General features: G+C 34.8%; 1 protein-coding gene across 4 annotated transcripts in view; it reads left to right on the top strand.

The window, feature by feature from the left end:
• The window catches only part of ankrd11 (ankyrin repeat domain 11), a 211,552-nt gene that overhangs the window by 144,145 nt on the left and 46,888 nt on the right, over positions 1–20,519 (top strand). The gene's annotated exons all lie outside the window — the stretch shown is intronic.

The raw sequence follows: 20,519 nt of genomic DNA on the forward strand, positions 1-20,519 counted from the left end.
GTCAATTAATCTATCGACTGACTTATCGATTAATCAATTAATCTATCAACTGATTTATCGATTAATCAATTAAACTAGCGGCTACTTTATCGATTAATCAATTAATCTATCGACTAATTTATCGATTAATCAGTTAATCTATCAACTAATTTATCGCTATAATTTTCAACAATTTTATTTACAAACATTTAATTTAACTGACAACATTGGCCTTCAGTAGTGAACTATAAAAAAGTATAAATGTAAACAAGCCCTTGACAAAATGTAAAACTAAAAGAGTAAAAATGTAAAAAGGTATACATTTTGTAAACCAACATAACAAAAAAATAGAATATCAGCAAATACTTTTTATATGGAATAGTGTTGTCACAATACCAACATTATGACTTCGATACGATACCAGACTAAAATACCGCAATAACGATAAATTACTGAATCCATACCATGGCAAAAAACAGTCAAAGTAATTGAATAATGTGACAGAACTTACTATTCATTGTTTTATCATCGTTTTAGTGATAAAAACTCTGTATACGTTCACTAAAGACACATCAAACTGCGTTTACCCGAATACTTGCCAGGACGTGCATTTGTACATATTTTTTACCATTCAAAGCCAATAATCTGCGAAACTGGCGTATAAATTTGACTGTTGTGCTTCCATTGTTTAGTGAACGCTCACACACACGTCCTCACTCCTGCTGTCACACACACACACACACACACACACACACACACACACACACGCAGATTAAGAAATACTGCTCTTATTAGAGTGCTGTCATTTTCAAAGTACCGGTAATAATATAATTTCATATCGTACCCAACTTACCAAGTCGACTTTAAATATTGACGTCGACTAATTATCAGCGTCGATTGTATCGACCAATCGCGACAGGCCTACATTCATCGCAATAAAACACTGAGATGTTATAACTCATAAACTTTGAGCTTTCACTTCAGTGGCCTCCATATCTCCTTCTGAATGGCAGTTCTGCCTGCTCGCTTTGTTTATTTGTGTATTGTTCTTCTACTGTGACTGGTTCATACTTGAATCTGATGTCAAGTCCCCTTCATTTATACAGTACCAGTAGTTTCAAAGCAGCTTCACAGTGATAAACAGGACAATAATGCTGCTGTCAGCTGAAGTCAGTTCAATGTTGACTGTTTAGTTCAATATCTGTGTAAAATTCATCAAGTTCACTTCAGCCATAAAGCAGTGATGTCATCATCCAGCTCAGTTTTGCAGTCAAAATGACCCAAAGCCCTAAACTTATACTTCATATTTTCCTTGTCCAGAAAGCTTATTTTATTTTGATATTTCATTTACCTTTTAACCTCTTAAGCTCTGGGACCATTTCCACCAGGATTTGTCCGACCCAAATGGAAAAGCTTCCCATACACACATACAGTGTCTCTAAATACACACTTCAGGTGTCATTTTACAGGAAACCCTTTGAAATTTCATAAAGCACTGCTAAAAGTGATAAACATGTGAGTATATGTTGTCTGTAGTGGTTTTGAGCTGATTTAAAGCTTTTTTTTTTTTAGTAAACTGATATCTGTTGGAAGTGTTTCTCCTTAAAAATCTACATTTAGAGAACATATTGATGTATTGTTAAAATTTTTGTTACTTAAAAAGGTCTTAAGTCTTTACCTTCATAAAATCTGCAGAAAACCTGATATTATTATTATTATTATTATTATTATTATTATATTTCACGTCAATATTGAAATGTGTTTGGAGAACTTCACTGGTATTGGTGTCAAACTGAAATGCTGGCACTGTCTCAACCCTAATGGACAATACATTTTCTCAATTCACTTAACATTGACAGATGTGGCAAAAAGTTAATTTTAGACCCTGAGTATGTATGCAGGGACCCTCCTCCTCCTGTTATCCCTCCATCTGCCCTCTCACTGGAGGAGTCACATCAGGGATGCACGAGATATCGATATCAGACCATATCTTTTCATTTTTAATGTTATCGGCCCAATAAAAAAGTGTCCGATATATTAAAGCTGATAAATAATGTATTATTTCCTTCAGCTGAGACACTTCAGATGTCACTGATGGGTTTGAATTGCTTAAAATATGATTAAAAACACTTAAAAAAAAAAGGAAAATACAGTTGCAAGCGCAAATCTGTCATATCGGCTACATAAAACTATAATAAAAACATCATAATTGTGTTTGAGACACAGATGTTAATAGTGAAAGTTTTGTTTTTGTACTTAGGATCTCAAAAATAGTATAAAAATTTAGATTTATCGGCCGATATATCGGTTATCGGCTTTCAAATATAAAGAATTATCGGTTATCATATCGGCCAAAATGTTAATATCAGTGCATCCCTACTAACAGCCACTAATGATTTAATATGATTAATAACTGATATGATTATACATCTCTACTGTTTTGGTAGTTTATAAAAGAACCAAACTTATTTTGCTCTAAGTGAGAACATTTTAATTAGGGATGTCCGATATATCGGTCATCATATCGGTATCAGCCGATATATGTTCATTTTAAATGTTATCGGCCAAATGAAAAATCTGTCCGATATATTAAAGCTGATAAATAATGTATTATTTCCTTCAGCTGAGACACTTCAGATGTCACTGATGGGTTTGAATTGCTTAAAATATAATTAAAAACACTTCAAAAAAGGAAAATACAGTTCCAAGCGCAAATCTGTCATATCGGCTACATAAAACTATAATAAAAACATCATAATTGTGTGTTTGAGACATGGATTTTAATAGTAAGAGTTTTGTTTTTGTAATCAGGCTCTCAAAAATGATTATAAAAACTTGGATTTAGATTTATCGGCTTTCAAATATAAAGAAGTATCGGTATCGGACAAAATGTTAATATCAGTGCATCCCTACTTACAGCCACTAATGATTTAATATGATTGATAACTGATATGCTTATACATCTCTACTGTTTTGGTAGTTTATAAAAGAACATATAAAACATTTTAATTAGGGATGCACAATATATCGGTCATCATATCGGTATCAGCCGATATATATGTTAATTTTTTATGTTATCGTCCCAATAAAAAAATTGCCGGATATATTAAAGCTGATAAATAATGAAGTATATCCTTCAGATGGATTTAGATTCGAATTATCGGCCAAAATGTTCATATCGGTGCATCCCTAATTCACATTTCCAGCACTGGAAAGGAAAATATAACACACACTTCCATCAATGTGCAAGCCTCTCTCATTGGATAAGAGCTCTCATACACGCAGCGCTCGTTTAAAAGCATTTAGACGGCCATTGTAAACATGCTTACCGTTTGTTGTTTTGGCTTCGCAGCCAGGCGTGAGTGATGAAAACCATTCACATTTTGCAAGAAGTCTCTGAGGGAAAGTGGTTTGGCTGACCGTAGCTGTGGACTCTGTGTGTGTTTAGGGTTTTTTCTTCTCTCTGAGATGCAGGCCTCCCTGATTGTTATCTAGCTTTTCCACAACATGGCGGCTGTAGATTCACTGTAGGATTAACCTACAACCAGGCATATAAAATCACTAGCTGATGTGCACGATGCTTACATAAGCCGCCACAGGCATTTGCCTTGAAAATCAGTGGGGAGGAATGTTATTATTCTAACAATCAGCTCTCGTGTTGGGATGTTTCCTTGATTTACCAACACATCACATCAGCCCTGCATACAAATGCACTGGAATATGACAGACGCAAATAGGGTTGTCACAATACCTCCGTCATTTCATATCAAGCCATTGAGCGTGGCAACACGAAGGCTTTATTCTGCTAACCCAAAGGGTTGAGCTAATTCACAAGAATCCAGAACAAAAAAATGAGAGGTTAAGTCATTCTCGTTCATTTTATTTAAACTTTGGGTGGAGCAAAGAATAGTGCTTTGTGATTTCTGTTGCAGGGTTTGACGCTTACTTTTTTATCCCATGGTGCACCTGTGCTCCTAAGTTGAAATATTTTGGGGCGCAATTATTTCTGCATATATAAATATAAAACACTGCAACAGATTTTTCCATACTAGTGTTATTTTAGTATCTAAAATGGTTTTTATTAATATTTTGAATATTTTGATAATTTTTAGTAATTCTGTTGTTTTGTTTTGTTTATTTGAAAAAAAAGTCAGTTTTATATTTTATTTTATGGCAGTTAACATTTATTTATTTTAAGTAATGCGATTTTTTTTATGGTTTTTGTTAACTACAATAACACTGATACTAGTAAAAATCGATATATTTAATAACATTCTTACTTTTTTTCCGAAGGTGCACATGTGCTCCTAAGTTGAAAAATGTTGGGGCGCAACTATTTCTGAATATATAAATATAAAACACTGCAACAGATTTTGCCATATTAGTGTTATTTTAGTATCTAAAATAGTTTTTATTCATATTTTGAATAATTTTTTTTAGTAAGTGTTGTTTTGTTTAGTTTTTTTTTTTAAGTCCGTTTTTGGTACATCAGGTTAATTAAACTAAATAATAATAAGAAAAGTTTAAGTTTTTTATATTTTATATCATGTCAGTTAACATTTATTTATTTCAAGTAAAGAGATTGTTTTTATGGTTTTTGTTAACTATAATAACACCGATACTAGTAAAAATCGATATATTTAATAACGTTCTTACTTTTTTTCCCAAGGTGCACCTGTGCTCCTAAGTTGAAAAATGTTGGGGCGCAACTATTTCTGAATATATAAATATAAAACACTGCAACAGATTTTGCCATACTAGTGTTATTTTAGTATCTAAAATTGTTTTTATTAATATTTTGAATATTACGATATTTTTTTTGTTTTGTTTTGTTTAGTTTATTTTAAAAAAAAAAGTTTTTGGTTCATCAGGTTAATTAAACTAAATAAAAATAAGAAAAGTTTAAGTTTTTTATATTTTATTTCATATCAGTTGTCATTTATTTATTTCAAGTAAAGAGATTGTTATTATAGTTAACAAAAACTAAAACCATAAAAACACTGATGCTAGTAAAAATCTATATATTTCATAGCGTTCTTACTTTTTTTCCCAAGGTGCACCTGTGCTTCTAGGTTGAAAAATGTCGGGGCGCAACTATTTCTGCATATATAAATATAAAACACTGCAACAGATTTTGCCATACTAGTGTTATTTTAGTATCTAAAACAGAGAGTATCTAAAAAAAATATTAATATTTTGAATTCAATTTAATTCTACTTTCGATACTTTTTTTAGTAATTCTGTTGTTTAGTTTATTTTAAAAAAAGTCAGTTTTTGGTTCATCAGGTTAATCAAACGAAATAAAAATTAAGTTTTAATTTAAATATAAGTTTTTCATATTTTATGGCAGTTAACATTTATGTATTTCAAGTAAAGAGATTGTTTTATGCTTTTAGTTTTTATTACTAGTAAAAATCTATATATTTAATAACGTTCCTGTGACGGGGCGTCCCAGACAGAAGCTACAATAGTTATTTTAAATTAAAAGAAATTAAATTACATACAGTTTGTGTAACCAAATAATAACCGATGTGTAAATTATACAAACGGCGTGACTTTTATTTAATAAACAAGCCTGAAATACACAAGGACTCTTATTTTGAAATGTCAATGCTTTATTATTGCAGGAGCTCATTCAAATTCAGATAAAGTATGATATAATATGCATTCTTACAACTGTATACAACATATTACAGTATAAACACCGTAAAGTATTGATCCGCATTAATTAATTGGCATAAATGAACGCAAAACAGCGCCACCTTCAGGCTGTGAAACGTGAAGTGCTCACATTTATTTAATGAAGTTTAATAATCACATTAGGCACTATCACCCTAAAATATAAGACGCCTTAAAATGATCATATACCATTTTAGATATTGAAGACTTGTGATCTTACATTTAAGATGTTCAATCTTATTTTTAGTCTTAAATGCGAGTGAAAATTGTGTAGTATTTACAATAATACTAGAGTATTTTGAGGCGTGTGTGTCGTAGCAGTATGTAGCATTAGGACTGCATAACTTTGAATAATTTCTCCGCGAGTACCAGCATCACGAGACTGATGTTGTGAATACCAGATGTGAGCAGAATTAAGATTGGAAAGTCGTCCTCGCAAAAGGTTGAGAATGGCTTTCCACACATGCATATATACGTCCACACGTTCATTAGCACCCTTGCCCACCTCCTCTCTCGCTTTGCTCTGAAGCACGTGCCCCGGCTCATGCGTTGCTAGGTAACAGGACGTGTGTGTGTGTGTGTGTGTGTGTGTGTGTGTGTGTGTGTGTGTGTGTGTGTGTGTGTGTGTGTGTCAGTCAGCCGGCGCGCTATGATCTCCCCCATTTCTCTGGTCGTCTGTGAGATAGTCGGATGTATTTCTGCATGTGAAACAGAAGAGGAGGAGCAGAGCGATGGAGAAGGAGATAAAGAGAGAACATGTCCGGAAAGAGGGAGAGAGTGATGAGTCAGAGGCTCTGTTTTTGAGAAAACCGAGCTCCAGTTGTGATTTGAGTTCGCCTCGGTTGTTGGGCCGCATTGAATCTGCCGTACATTTTCCATATTGATTATTTGGGCGAAATCTTTGGAATGCATTTTAATGACCAAAATTGAAGTTGTGCAGATTTGGTCTATTTCCATGAGAGCAGCCCCGACTTTTAATCGCATTAAAGTGGCTCAAACCCTTTCCAGACTTACCTATGAGGTGCAATATATTGGGGATTTTTACATGTGTGTGTACAATAAAGCCTGTGCTAAACATAACTTGATGATGCTTTGACGTTTTGTTCTACACACATAGTGAATTTTCATAATGTTTTTAGAAGTCTCTTCTGCTCACCAAGGCTGCCTTTATTTTATTAAAAATACAATAGTATTATTGTTTTAAAATGTAATTTATTCCTGTGATCAAAGCTGAATTTATCATCATTACTCCAGCCTTCATGATCTTTCACTAATCATTCTCATATGAGGATTTCATGCTCAATTATTATAGTGTTTATCAGTGTTGATTCTTTGATGAATGAATGATTCAGTGACTCACTCATAAAGACTTGTTCCATTACTGGATGAATCAGTGATTTTAAACAAATCTCTTGAATGAATGATTCAATGACTCACTCATAAAGACTTCACTTGTTTCATTACTGGATTAATCAGCGTTTTTGAACAAATCTCTTGAGTGAATGATTCAATGACTCACTCATAAAGACTTGTTTCATTACTGGATGAATCAGCGTTTTTGAACAAATCTCTTGAGTGAATGATTCAATGACTCACTCATAAAGACTTGTTCCATTACTGGATGAATCAGCGTTTTTAAACGAGTCTCTTGTATGAATGATTCAATGACTCACTCATAAATACTTCACTTGTTTCATTACTGGATGAATCAGCGTTTTTGAACAAATCTCTTGAATGAATGATTCAATGACTCACTCATAAATACTTCACTTGTTTCATTACTGGATGAATCAGCGTTTTTGAACAAATCTCTTGAATGAATGATTCAATGACTCACTCATTAAAGACTTGTTTCATTACTGGATGAATCAGTGTTTTTAAACAAATCTTTTGAGTGAATGATTCAATGACTCACTCATAAAGACTTGTTCCATTACTGGATGAATCAGCATTTTTAAACAAATCTTTTGAGTGAATGATTCAATGACTCACTCATAAAGACTTGTTCCATTACTGGATGAATCAGCGTTTTTAAACAAATCTCTTGAATGAATGATTCAATGACTCACTCATAAAGACTTGTTTCATTACTGGATGAATCAGTGTTTTTAAACGAATCTCTTGAGTGAATGATTCAATGACTCACTCATAAAGACTTCACTTGTTTCATTACTGGATGAATCAGTGTTTTTAAACGAATCTCTTGAGTGAATGATTCAATGACTCACTCATAAAGACTTGTTTCATTACTGGATGAATCAGTGTTTTTAAACGAATCTCTTGAGTGAATGATTCAATGACTCACTCATAAAGACTTCACTTGTTTCATTACTGGATGAATCAGTGTTTTTAAACGAATCTCTTGAGTGAATGATTCAATGACCAATATCCAAACTAATAACTTATCTCAGTACTTGTGATGATCTGAAAGATTATAAGATAATGATTGTTTCATATCTATACATGATGGCGATCAGCGCCAATGCAGATCTAAATGCTCCGGTTAAAGGTTTAATACACAGAATTTAGGAATAAGATCACGTGGATGTTTGAATTCGAGCTCTAGGTCCTGCACAGGACTAAAGAAATAGTTAAGCAATGTTAAATCAGTGCTGAAGTTATTATCGTTATCAAATTCGCCGACCTTTTACTTAGAAAAACCAGGGTGTGATGGCTTTGAGTTCTGTGGAAATCTACTGAGCCTTTCTTTGTAATTCTGCAGGTGTTTCTTCCATTTGGTCCTCCTCATTAGCAACGACATCCCAGAATATCCCACTCCTCCCACTACAGCACTGCCATCTTTACTGTGTGTGTGTTTTAAGGGAACAACAGTGCATATACAGCCTCCTCACGTCACGAGATAATAAAAGCGTGGCTTGCCGCCTCTCCTCCACTTGTTTGTCTTCTTTCCTCTCGGCACAAAAGCCTCTAATCAAATGAATTGGTGTGGGTCAGGGGCTGCTCATCCATCCCATCCCGCGGTTGCCTGGAAACGGCAGTGGGCCCGGCTGGCCTCAGAGATGCTCTATTTGCACACCAAACAGGGCCGGCCGCTCTTATATGAAATGTAAATAGGCTGTTACAGTACATTAAGATGCTCTCCTGGACACCATCCAGCCTCCATCACGGCCCATGTTCCTGATGCAGCAAACAAGCATGTGTTAAGGTGCCTAAGGTCATTAGTTATGCGAGCCAACTGAAAGCTGATTGGTTTGAACAAGTCCTCAATGTACCTATAGGGAGATGAGAGGGTGTGAATCTCTTACCATTGGAGGAAGTGTAGCGGCTAACTCACACAAGCCACCTCACCTTTAATTACTTTTAAAGTTTTATGCTAGTTACGGTTACGGTTTATGGATTATTAGCGCGTTGGTCATGTGAATAAATGTTCTATATTTGATGTTGTATCGCTAGTAAATGTACAGTAGGACGTAATAAACGTCAACTTCTCTATTAGCTGCAAATTACTAGTCACTGCACTGCGCATAAAACTACAGTTAAAGGGATAGTTTACACTCTAAAAAATGCTGGGTTAAAAATAACCCAAATTGGGTTGAATATGGACTAACCCAGCAATTTGGTTGTTTTGACCCAGCGATTGGGTTGTTTTGACCCAGCGATTGGGTTGTTTTGACTCAGCGATTGGGTTGTTTTGACCCAGCGGTTGGGTTAAATGTTTGCTTAAAACAACCCAATTGCTGGGTTAGTCAATTTTCAACCCAACTTGGGTTATTTTTAACCCAGCATTGTTTAGAGTGTAGGTGCACTTCACTTAATCTCTTGTAGAAACACCAGCGGTAATTCAGGAGAAAATCTCCCAATGCTCCACGTGAAACTTCAGTCTTTCCACCTTTTACCATCGTGTCAATTCTCAATTGATTTTGATTAATATGCGCGAGGGAGAGCGAGAGAGTTTGAAGACGGTGAATAATAATCTGTAAATAATGCAGGGAAAAAAATATCGGCCGATACACGTAAAAATCGCAAATTTCGGCCGATACACGTAAAAATCGCAAATATCGGTCGATATATCGGTCTAACTCTACAGTGGACCTTATTTCACTGTGATTGGTCTGTTTGTGAGTATTTCACCTCCACTGTAGACTCCAGGAAATAGACCTGAGCTCATGTGACGTACACACACACACACACACACACACACACACGTTGTTTTCCGCTGACAGACAGCTGCACTAAATACCAGTGGACGTGATGACAGAACTGTGTTACCATGGTGCAGAGCGAGGGGGCTGTGGGCCCTTTTATCCCAGCAGGAGGCACCGTTACCAAAGCAGCCCATAATAGTCCTACTGTGCAGCAGCAGTGATTGTGTGAGGAATGAGGAAGAGCTGGACTGAGCTGGCCCCAGTTTGACCGCGGAGAGAGGAGCTACAGTACTGGAGCTATTGATGGATGGATGGAGAAATATTTGTTAGAGGTGCGGAGTCATTTATTCTCCGCCATGCTGGCAGGTTGAAGGCTTTGCCAACAGGATGTGCTGTAATGGCCATATGTGCTGACACAGTAACTGTACTATACACACCCTGACATGTGACTCTAGGGTGGGGCAATGTAGATCAAAATCCTTCAAAACACAATTAGTTTCAATTAAATAAATAATATTTATTGAATATTTTGAGGACTTCTTTTGGTACTAAATAGGCCTGCTATTTGTGCAATAATTATGGTCCATTAATGACCACATATTTGTATTATTATTTATATTACAATTAGGGCTGTCAAAAGATTCATCGCGATTAATCGCATCCAAAATAAAAGTTTACATAATATGTGTGTGTACTCTGTTAATTATTATTTATGTATAAATACACACACATTCATGTATATATTTAAGAAATATTTGCATGTATATACATTTATATAATCTATAATATATATAAATATAAATGTTTTATATATAAAAAATATTTCTTTCTTAAATATATACATGCTTGTGTGTTTTTATATATAAATAATAATTAACAGAGTACACACACATATATTATGTAAACACAAACTTTTATGTTGGATGTGATTAATCGCGATTAATCTTTTGACAGCCCTACTTACAATTAGTGTAGTAATTAAGGTTAAAATAGAGAATTCCAATGCAAAAAGGCAAATTAGAGTCATTTTGTGTCTGGAAAAATAATCATTTTCATTTATAAAGCCACGTTTTTACCTACTAGGTGTTTGTATGGCCTTTTAATAAATATACATGTATCTAGTCTGGCTGCTCAAAAAAGTATTACAGATCATAACTTACTTATTTTTAGGTTTTGCATTTGAATGCATATTTAGACATGATCAAACACTAGATTTCTTTAAATGGGAAATTTAAAAAAACTTGCATCCTAATATTTTTAATGATACTTATCTAAGCAAACACGAGTGAATATAAATGAATGCAAGCAAATATGATTTAACCCAATAAAAGTTTAAAATATTTGTACTTATGTACAGTAGGATATATACAAACGAATTGATACTGAATCAAGATTGAAATCGATATTTGTGCCAATCACCAAACATCCCAGCCCTACTAAAGGCTCCATCTCAAATGTGAAAATACAGATTTGAACGTGCATTATTCAGTCTTTTCTGGCTGTAGATCTGCATTTGTGTGAGCACGTCATGCCGCAAACCTATAGTTTTGAGAAAAGCGTCTCTTCGAGTCTCATTTTTCTCTGAGAGAACCATGTTTTGCCATGTTTTGCTGGTTTCCCATCCAAATCTGTGTAGTATGCAGATGTGTGTGTGCCAGGGTCTGGTGGAAGCAGGAGATTAGAGGGAGCTTTGTGTTCCTGGGCCGAGCGAAGGCAGGACTGCACCATCAGCAGGCAGGAGGAAGCTGTCTAAGCACTGACCCAGGGTCAGCCTCAGCAGACTGAGGGCCTACATTCCTCCCAGATTAATCCCATGACCCAGAGCCAGCCATCCACTAACAAGCCCTGTCCATCTGCCCATCATCGAGCGGGGAAACACAGCCTGTGATCACTCTATTGAAGACTAGAGATATGTATCACAATTATGCACTTTCTTACTCTCATCTCAAACCCGCCTCCACTGACTCACTCGCTCGCTTTATTAGCTTCAGATGAATATTGTTGCATTCCAGCAAATTTTGTGCTCAAACTCACATAAAGCCGCCTAAATTTAGCTCGTTTTCTCTGCTTATTGCACTTAAACAGTCAAATACACACGAAATATTGTCAAAATGCCACGAGTATTCACGTAAACACAATCAGATCTGTTTAAAGTGAAGGTAAACAGAAAGAAAACGCATGTGTATCAGTGTAATGGATCCGTGCGTCAGCTCTTAAAGTGACAGCAGTCTAATAAACCTGCTGACAAATCATGAGAATATTAAAAATATCCATACACTCTCAGAAAAAAAGATGCAGTGGAGGTCTTTGTTTGTTGTTTTTGTTCTTACTTTATTACAGTTTACTCGCCTTTTTAAATTCTATTTGAAATCAAGCTTTCTTGTGCTGTATGTAAGCTATTGCAACACAATTAGTTAGCACATTTTTGTGAGATCTTTGTAATGGTAATTGATCAATGTTTATATATGATAAAACTAGGGCTGTCAAAAGATTAATCGCGATTAATCGCATCCAAAATAAAAGTTTGTGTTTACATAATATATGTGTGTGTACTCTGTTAATTATTATTTATATATAAATACACACACAAGCATGTATATATTTAAGAAAAAAATATTATTTTTATATATAAAACATTTATATTTATATATATATTATAGATTATATAAATATATATACAGTATACACATGCAAATATTTCTTAAATATATACACACACATATATTATGTAAACACAAACTTTTATTTTGGATGCGATTAATCTTTTGACCGCCTTAGATAAAACCCTTAAAAGCATTATCATATAAAGTGATCTCTTCAGAAGAAAGTTTTAATTTCCTAGACTTTCAATAGACAGACAAAAAAAATAAATTATATTAAAAATATCTATTTGACAGTATATGCAGCGTTTTTTCCCTGTGTTATCAAAAATGGTATCAATATCGTTACTTTTTTAGGTATCGTATCGGAGTTATAAATTCCAGTATCGTGACAAGACTTCTATATAGCAGAGAAGTGTTCAATCTCGGACGCAGGTGATATCTTTATCGGTTTGTTGTCGTTTTTAGCATGAACAGGCCTTAAAGGGATAGCTCACCCGAAAATCTTCACTTACTCAAGTTGTTCAAAATCCGTACGATCAGGGCTCGACATTAAGCCGGTTCACACACTTGTCCTTCGGACAAGAAAATCTGTCATTCACTTGTCCGAGTAAAACATTTGCTTGTCCGGATTTCTTTTGTAAATATAATCTATTGTGAAGCAATATTCTCACCAGTGTTTAATCAGCTTTGACATATTTAAATATGCATATTTGTCATATTTGTACCTTTTTATAAAGGGCATTTTTCCATAATCTTATTAAATATAGGCTATGCTTCAGCTTTCCTTTTATATTCTTAAATTTGATCTATAATTTAAATTAGAATAAGACACTATAGGCTGTTACCAATCGAATTAAATAATTTACACTGAAAAATTGCAACTGCATTAAATAATGTTATGAGATTATTTTAAATATTTTTGAATATACAAATAAGAAATGTTGGAAAGATGAAATTAAACCGCCTGTAGGTGGCGCTGTGACCGTCTTAATGAGTGAATCATTGAGTCGATTCGTTCAAACGGCTGATTCATTCAAGAATGAGGCGGTCGTTTACGAACAGATCATTGAATCTTTGATTCAACCGATTCATTCAAACACTGAATCATTCACTAACACACACACACACACACACACACACACACACACACACACACACACACACTGTTGCTGTGAGAGGCGTGATGGTTCTGCTGTGATCTTTGTTTGGAACTATTTTCGCTGCTGAAATGGAACAAAAACACTCAATATTGCGTCTAAAATGTAAGGGACTTAATGTTAATCAATTGTTTATGGAACTGGCGTATGAAATCTGTGTAATTTCCAGTCGTGATGGTATTCAGGAAAACAACACTCTTGTTAGTGTGATGTTGCTTAACTGTATCATATGTTATAAATATAAAAACTGCACAATTTTAACCGTGTATGTTAACTGAGTTATCATTTGTTTTCGATTTTCTCCTCGAGAGGCTGCGCGAGCCTCAACAGCTCAACCTTGTTAACGTCAGTTTGTTTATTATTATTATAATAATATGTATTATACATATTATTATCCACTATCGATCTCCACTTACACTAACTGAATGCAGAATCATTATTGAACTTTGGTGATTCCCTAGTTAGTTTTTGTTTTATCAGGATACTTGTCCGTCGGGCAAGTACAATTATTGTCACTTGCCCCTTAAAAAAATCACAATGTTAATGTTGAGCCCTGCGTACGAGCTTCTCTCTGTTGAACACGTAAGATATTTTGATGGATGTTGGTAGCCGGACAGTTGACAGTAGCCATCGACTTCCATAGTAGGAAAAAAAAACATGGCTGGCGTTCAGTGGCTAGGACTTTTTCTGCTGAAAATGGAGGTCCGCTTTGGTGAAAGTTCTTGATCAATCTGGCAGGATTCAGACGCATGCAAGACCGCTGCAGGGAATGTGTACACACTTACACACACACACAGTGTGTGTTCTCGCTGCAGTTGTGTGGTTGTGCAGCAGGAAACGGATGCAGGGAGATGTCAGGATTAAGCCTGGGCCTTGTGCCGTCTGCTCCAGGAGAGTACAGTGCTAAAAGTAGACCTCATATGTGATGAATTACAGCTGGCTGCAGGCGGAAAAACACAAAAAAACACGCTTTGTCTGACACAAGCACCCGCACTGATGGCAGATGCGCAGCAGCTTTTGATTGGGCTGGAAAGCAGAGGAAATGAGCCGTGGTTCTGGAATGGATGTTATTGTGTTTCTTCTCTGGGTGCCGTTCTGCAGGAAAAGAAACACCAAATGCAGGATTCACACATGCCCTGTGGTTGTTTTGATCTGGAGATGGACCTGTTTGGGCATGTGTTGTTCTAGGACATGCATCAACCCCATGTTTGTGTGTCTCTCCCACACCACATTTGTTTATCCCCATTAGAGTCTGACCTTTGGACCACTTTGAGGTGTGGATCTGCTTTGTGGGGTGAGGATGGGACAGCAGAAGAGCGGTATTGCTCTTGTGTGTGTGTGGTACGTTAGCCGGAGATATAAATAGCAGTCTTTGAATAGGACGGTTGTGGCGCCAGAGTCGTGGTGAGGCCAGTTTTCCTGGGCAGGAGAAGGAGAAGCAGCACACGAAACTAAAACTGCAGAAAATGCTTTTCTTACTAAGTATTTTTGTCGTTTTCAGTCCAAATATCTACAAAATCTTACATTGAGAAGCATTTACTAGACAAGCGAAAGTTTTTGTCTTGTTTTGGGGGAAAATAACTCAAAATTAAGGGAGTTTTTGATTAAAATGATCTGTCAATGGGGTAAGATAAATAATCTTGTTTTCTGTTTGAATTAAGATTATTTTGCTTACCCCATTAGCAGATTATTTTGCTTATTTTAAGCCAAAACTCCCTTAATTTTGAGTTATTTTCCCCAAAAACAAGACAAAAACTTTTGCTTGTCTAGTAAATGCTTCTTAGGGCGCTTTCACACACACCTTGTTTGGTCCGGATTTTCGGACTTTTCAGTTTGGTCCGAATCAAAAAAAGACAAAGTCCGGACCAAACAGACGAAATTTGGTCCGACGAAAAGAGGTCCGGATCAAACTGAACAAAGGTTCGGTTTGTTTCTAGTGTGAAAGTATTTTCTGTATGGTTCGTACTTTCAGACCATTTACAGGAAGTTCCTGTTTATGTTTAAATATTATAATGTTATTTTTAAACTTCATCTATGCTACATTGATTATGAAAAGTGATGCGCAATATGTCAGAAGACAGAAGGTCAGAAATTATTTTGAAAGAAATTGTGTATGATTTTGCTTAGAAAGCCTTTCTTTAATGTGAATTTCGTTTTGTATAATTTGACGTTTAATCAGATAATTGGCTGGATTTAATAAATAAGAAGCAAATAGTCTATAGCAGACAATAATCGCGGGAGCGATCACATGCTTTGCACATGAACTGGAGCGTCTCAAATAAACCGAAACTCAGCAGATACTCGTCTCACAAACATGAGAAATATGTGTATATAAAGCTTGAAATGTCCACTTTTAAACGTTACATGAAGAAAATAGTCCAGCAATGCTTCACTGTTCAATAGTGGTAATGATATGCATCCGTTCATTCACTCTTGTCAAAGACGCTGACGTCACACACACGTCCGTTTACAAACCAATCAATGTCCAGATGCCGCCCACATGATGAAGACGAGTGGACTCAAGTGTGTCATGTTCAGTTCTTTAGTGCGCTCGCATAATTACAATGTGAAACCAAACCAAAACTAACCCAATGTATAAAATGTATCAAAACATGAACTTCGGTTCAGACCTTGGTGCGGACTTTCAGGTGTGAAAATGCCCTTAATGTAAGATTTTTTAGATATTTGGATTGAAAACAAGACAAAAATACTAAAGCATTTTTTGCAGTGTTTGCACTTTTATTTGAAAAATACATAATGTCCACTATAACCAGTAGATGGCAGCAGAGGAGCACTGATTGACTTATTAGGCATTTCCACTCTTTAATATATGGACAAAAGTAGGAAGTCACGAAGGCTCATGAAAAACAAAGACGTTTCTTCAAGTTGTGCCTGAATTACACAGAAAGCAAGTAAAGAGCTGCTCTATAATCACTGAAGATGTTCAGTGTGAGACTATAGAACAACAGTGGCACATTTAATAAGGTACATATAATACATAATAGGTTTTTGCACATTACTGTTGTTAATAAAAGTTAATTTTATCTGCATATCACTTCAAGCTCAGTGCTTCACTGTTACATTTCCAATAAACATGTAATATTAGTCATTAATCATAATTTTATGATTAAATTAACTTTGATACATTCTCAAGTGTTAGTCTGTCACTTGTCGTGTGTATGTTTACAGCATTTGGGTTTTGCATTTCATTGTGATGGTTCCCTTTATGCAGAGGTAGACAAAGTACACAACTCCATTACTCGAGTGAAAGTAAAAGTACTACTGGTCAAATATTACTCTGTTACAAGTGAAAGTTGTTAAAACTATTTTTACTTAAGTAAAAGTACAGAAGTATTTTAAAAGTACTTAAGTATCAAAGTAAATTTCCTTTTTTATGTCAATGCATTGTTTTATTATTGTTGCATTGTTGTATAAATGCACGCTATTCCATGCTGGTTTAAGCCAGTTAGTGATGCTCCATACGACCACCTTAAACTCCTTTAAATACTTAAAAGTTACAAAGCTTTTTACAAAGCTGCTGTTCCTTTAAGGCAGAATGCACAGATCCTACACACTGATACACATCCGATATTCCCCCAACTGTTTACGTTCACTTAAGACATAATCAACTTTGTTTACGTGAATACTTTCCAAAATGAAAATGTTGACATTTTGTGTGTATTGGTCTGTTTAAGTGCGAAAAAAACAAACAAAAGAAAGCTCTATTAAGGTCTCGTGCTCATCTCAGAGGCACAAAAACCATCATGCTTTCTCAGATTCATCCATATGTCTATGCTTCTCTTTCTCCCAGACATTTACATTTTGCAAAAAAAATCTTTACTTTCTTTTAAAGAAGAAAAAAAATCATCCACTGACTTGCGAAGCTGCTACAGAAACGACTTTTGACTTCGAGGACCTTGATAGAAATGTAGTGGAGTAAAAAGTACGATATTTGTCTTTCAAATGTAGTGAAGTTAAAGTAAAACACTGCAAAAAATGCTTTTCTTACTTAGTATTTTTGTCTTGTTTTCAGTCCAAATATCTAAAAAATCTTACATTAAGAAGCATTTACTAGACAAGCAAAAGTTTTTGTCTTGTTTTGGAGGAAAATAACTCAAAATTAAGTGAGTTTTTGCTTAAAATAAGCAAAATAATCTGCCAATGGGGTAAGAAAAATAATCTTGTTTTCTGTTTGAATTAAGATTCTTTTGCTTACCCCATTGGTAGATTATTTTGCTTATTTTAAGCCAAAACTCACTTAATTTTGAGTTATTTTCCCCCAAAACAAGACAAAAACTTTTGCTTGTCTAGTAAATGCTTCTTAATGTACGATTTTTTTAGATATTTGGACTGAAAACAAGACAAAATACTAAGTAAGAAAAACATTTTTTGCAGTGAAGTTTCTCTAAAAAATAATACTTCAGTAAAGTACAGATACTCAAAAAGTGTACTTAAGTACAGTACTCAAGTAAATGTACTTTGTTACTGTCCACCTCTGCCTTTATGATGTTGCTTGCACATAAATGTGTGTTATAATGTGGACTCACATGCTTGATTTAAATTCACTCTTCAGCAGTGCTGTGGGAACGTTCAGCATAAAAAATGCTCCCAAATGAGAAGAAAAAGATGAAATTAAACCAATGCATTTGTTCTAAATACCAACAACGCCTTGATGCAAATCTTGCATTGTATTGATATGGGTTGCATGAGTTTGCAATACTTCCTGCAATACTGTAACAATTGATTTTTTCCTTCTAGTGTCTCCTCCAGCATCTCCTCCTGCAGTGATAATGAATCTTCACTCAGACGCTTTAGTGTTTTATATCTTTATCTTCTCGCTTTGCCGGTAGCTCTGATCTGTGTACGTGACCGTGTTTATACGCTTTAGAATCGCCATGCTTGATTTTAGGGGATTGTAAACGAGAGGCATGTATACTGGTATTGTAAGGTTTTGCTTAAATTTGCAAATACCTGGGGTGTGGAAATGCAATCAAAGCCAGACTACATAAAAATCTTGGCTGGTGTTGGTAATAGTTTTCTTGCTCCACCGGATCAAATGCATTCTGGGGAGCGATCCAAGTTCTGGAACCGTGTTGGTGTTGCGTTTAAAACATATATTGAATGTGTCAATTATGTCCTTACGATCATTTCGTTTGCTTAAGAGTTAGTCTACAACCTCATCCTCAGAAAGGAAGACATAAATGAAGCGATTTGTCGGCTGTCGAGTATGTAACGTTTTGACTTGATTGTGGTGTAAATTAAAGATTGTGTTCATGTCAGTTACAAAAAGGAAGTCATTTGTTGTGAAACAACTAAAATGTGGGATTCCCTTTAGAAAGCTTTAGTGTTCATTTAAATCCGGAGATTGAGAAGTGAAAATAAAATGCAGCTAAATGCCATTTTGTAATTTGAAGTGTGCTAGTTTTGATATTGTTCTTACATCATCTAACTGTGCGATTCATGGATGCTCTGACGTAAATCTTATGCTTGGTCTTTTTTTGCACTTTATTTAAAGCGGCCAAAGAAAAGCAATCATGTTGATCAGCATTTGTGCAGACTGACCACAGGTAGGGTATAACCGTATAAGCTAACCTCGTGAAATCATTTAAATGTGACCGTAAATAAACAGATCGATCGAAAGAACTTAACAATTATAGTTGCATGTTTGCTAACGAAATTAACCAATTAAAAGCCATTTGTGTGGCAACCCTCTACACACACCTTGGCAATAGAATTGCCTTTGGCTAGTAAATTTTATTGTTTAGTTGCTAGACTGATATACTTTATTATATTATACTACAAATATATATATTTTTTATATATATATATATATATATATATATTAGGGCTGTCAAAAGATTAATCGCGATTAATCGCATCCAAAATAAAAGTTTGTGTTTACATAATATATGTGTGTGTACTCTGTTAATTATTATTTATATATAAATACACACACAAGCATGTATATATTTAAGAAAAATATATAATTTTTATATATAAAACATATTTATATATATATTATAGATTATATAAATGTATATACAGTATATACATGCAAATATTTCTTAAATATATACATGAATGTGTGTGTATTTATAAATAAATAATAATTAACAGTACACACACATATATTATGTAAACACAAACTTTTATTTTGGATGCGATTAATCTTTTGACAGCATATATATATACCACCAAATGTATCCGTATCTTTGTAAAATGACAACTTTTTAAATATCTGAACGTACACGCTTAACATCAGTTAACATTAGACTATGTTTTATGATATGATAATCAAGCACTATATAATGGTAGAACGGTAGTAATAAGAACTAAAACTGTTGGAAAGCATGTATTAATGCATATGTGGTGCTTAAGATTTTGTTGGTGTTTCTGTAAAAAAATAGATAATAGTAATTATATTATATTATTGAAAGATGATAATAATAATAATAATTATACAAATTCTACTACTAATAACAATATACAACACACTAAGGATTGATGAGCTGCTGGGTTCATGAATATTAATCATGTTGACAGCATTCGCTCAAACTGATTTGCTGAAATAAAAACAGGGACAGGGAAAAATTTGATTACCATTTGTGCATTAGTTCCGCCCACTATCGGAAAAAAACGGCATATCTTCTGCTTGTTCTTAAAAGCGGAATAATTCCAAATTAACTCCGTTATTTTGACAGGAAAATATAACAGAATATTGTTAATATGTAGCGTGTCAATTTTGCGTGGTATTTAAGACTCTCTCTCGCTCGCGTGCGTGTGTGTGAGCGTGCATGTGTGTGTGTGTGTGTGTGTGTGTGTGTGAGAAACGCGCTCAGCAAAGCGACTTCACACTAGAGTTCACGGTACGTCAGATGAGCTGATTTGAAATCGTATAGATCGCTTGACGAGAAGCGCTCATTTAGAGTGTTCAGCGAGTAAAAATATATTTATGCTAAACTTATTCTTAGCATCTAACATACACACAAATAAAA

Source organism: Gobio gobio (assembly GCF_949357685.1).
Source record: "Gobio gobio genome assembly, chromosome: 2".
In the NCBI taxonomy this organism is placed as follows: Eukaryota; Metazoa; Chordata; class Actinopteri; order Cypriniformes; family Gobionidae; genus Gobio; species Gobio gobio.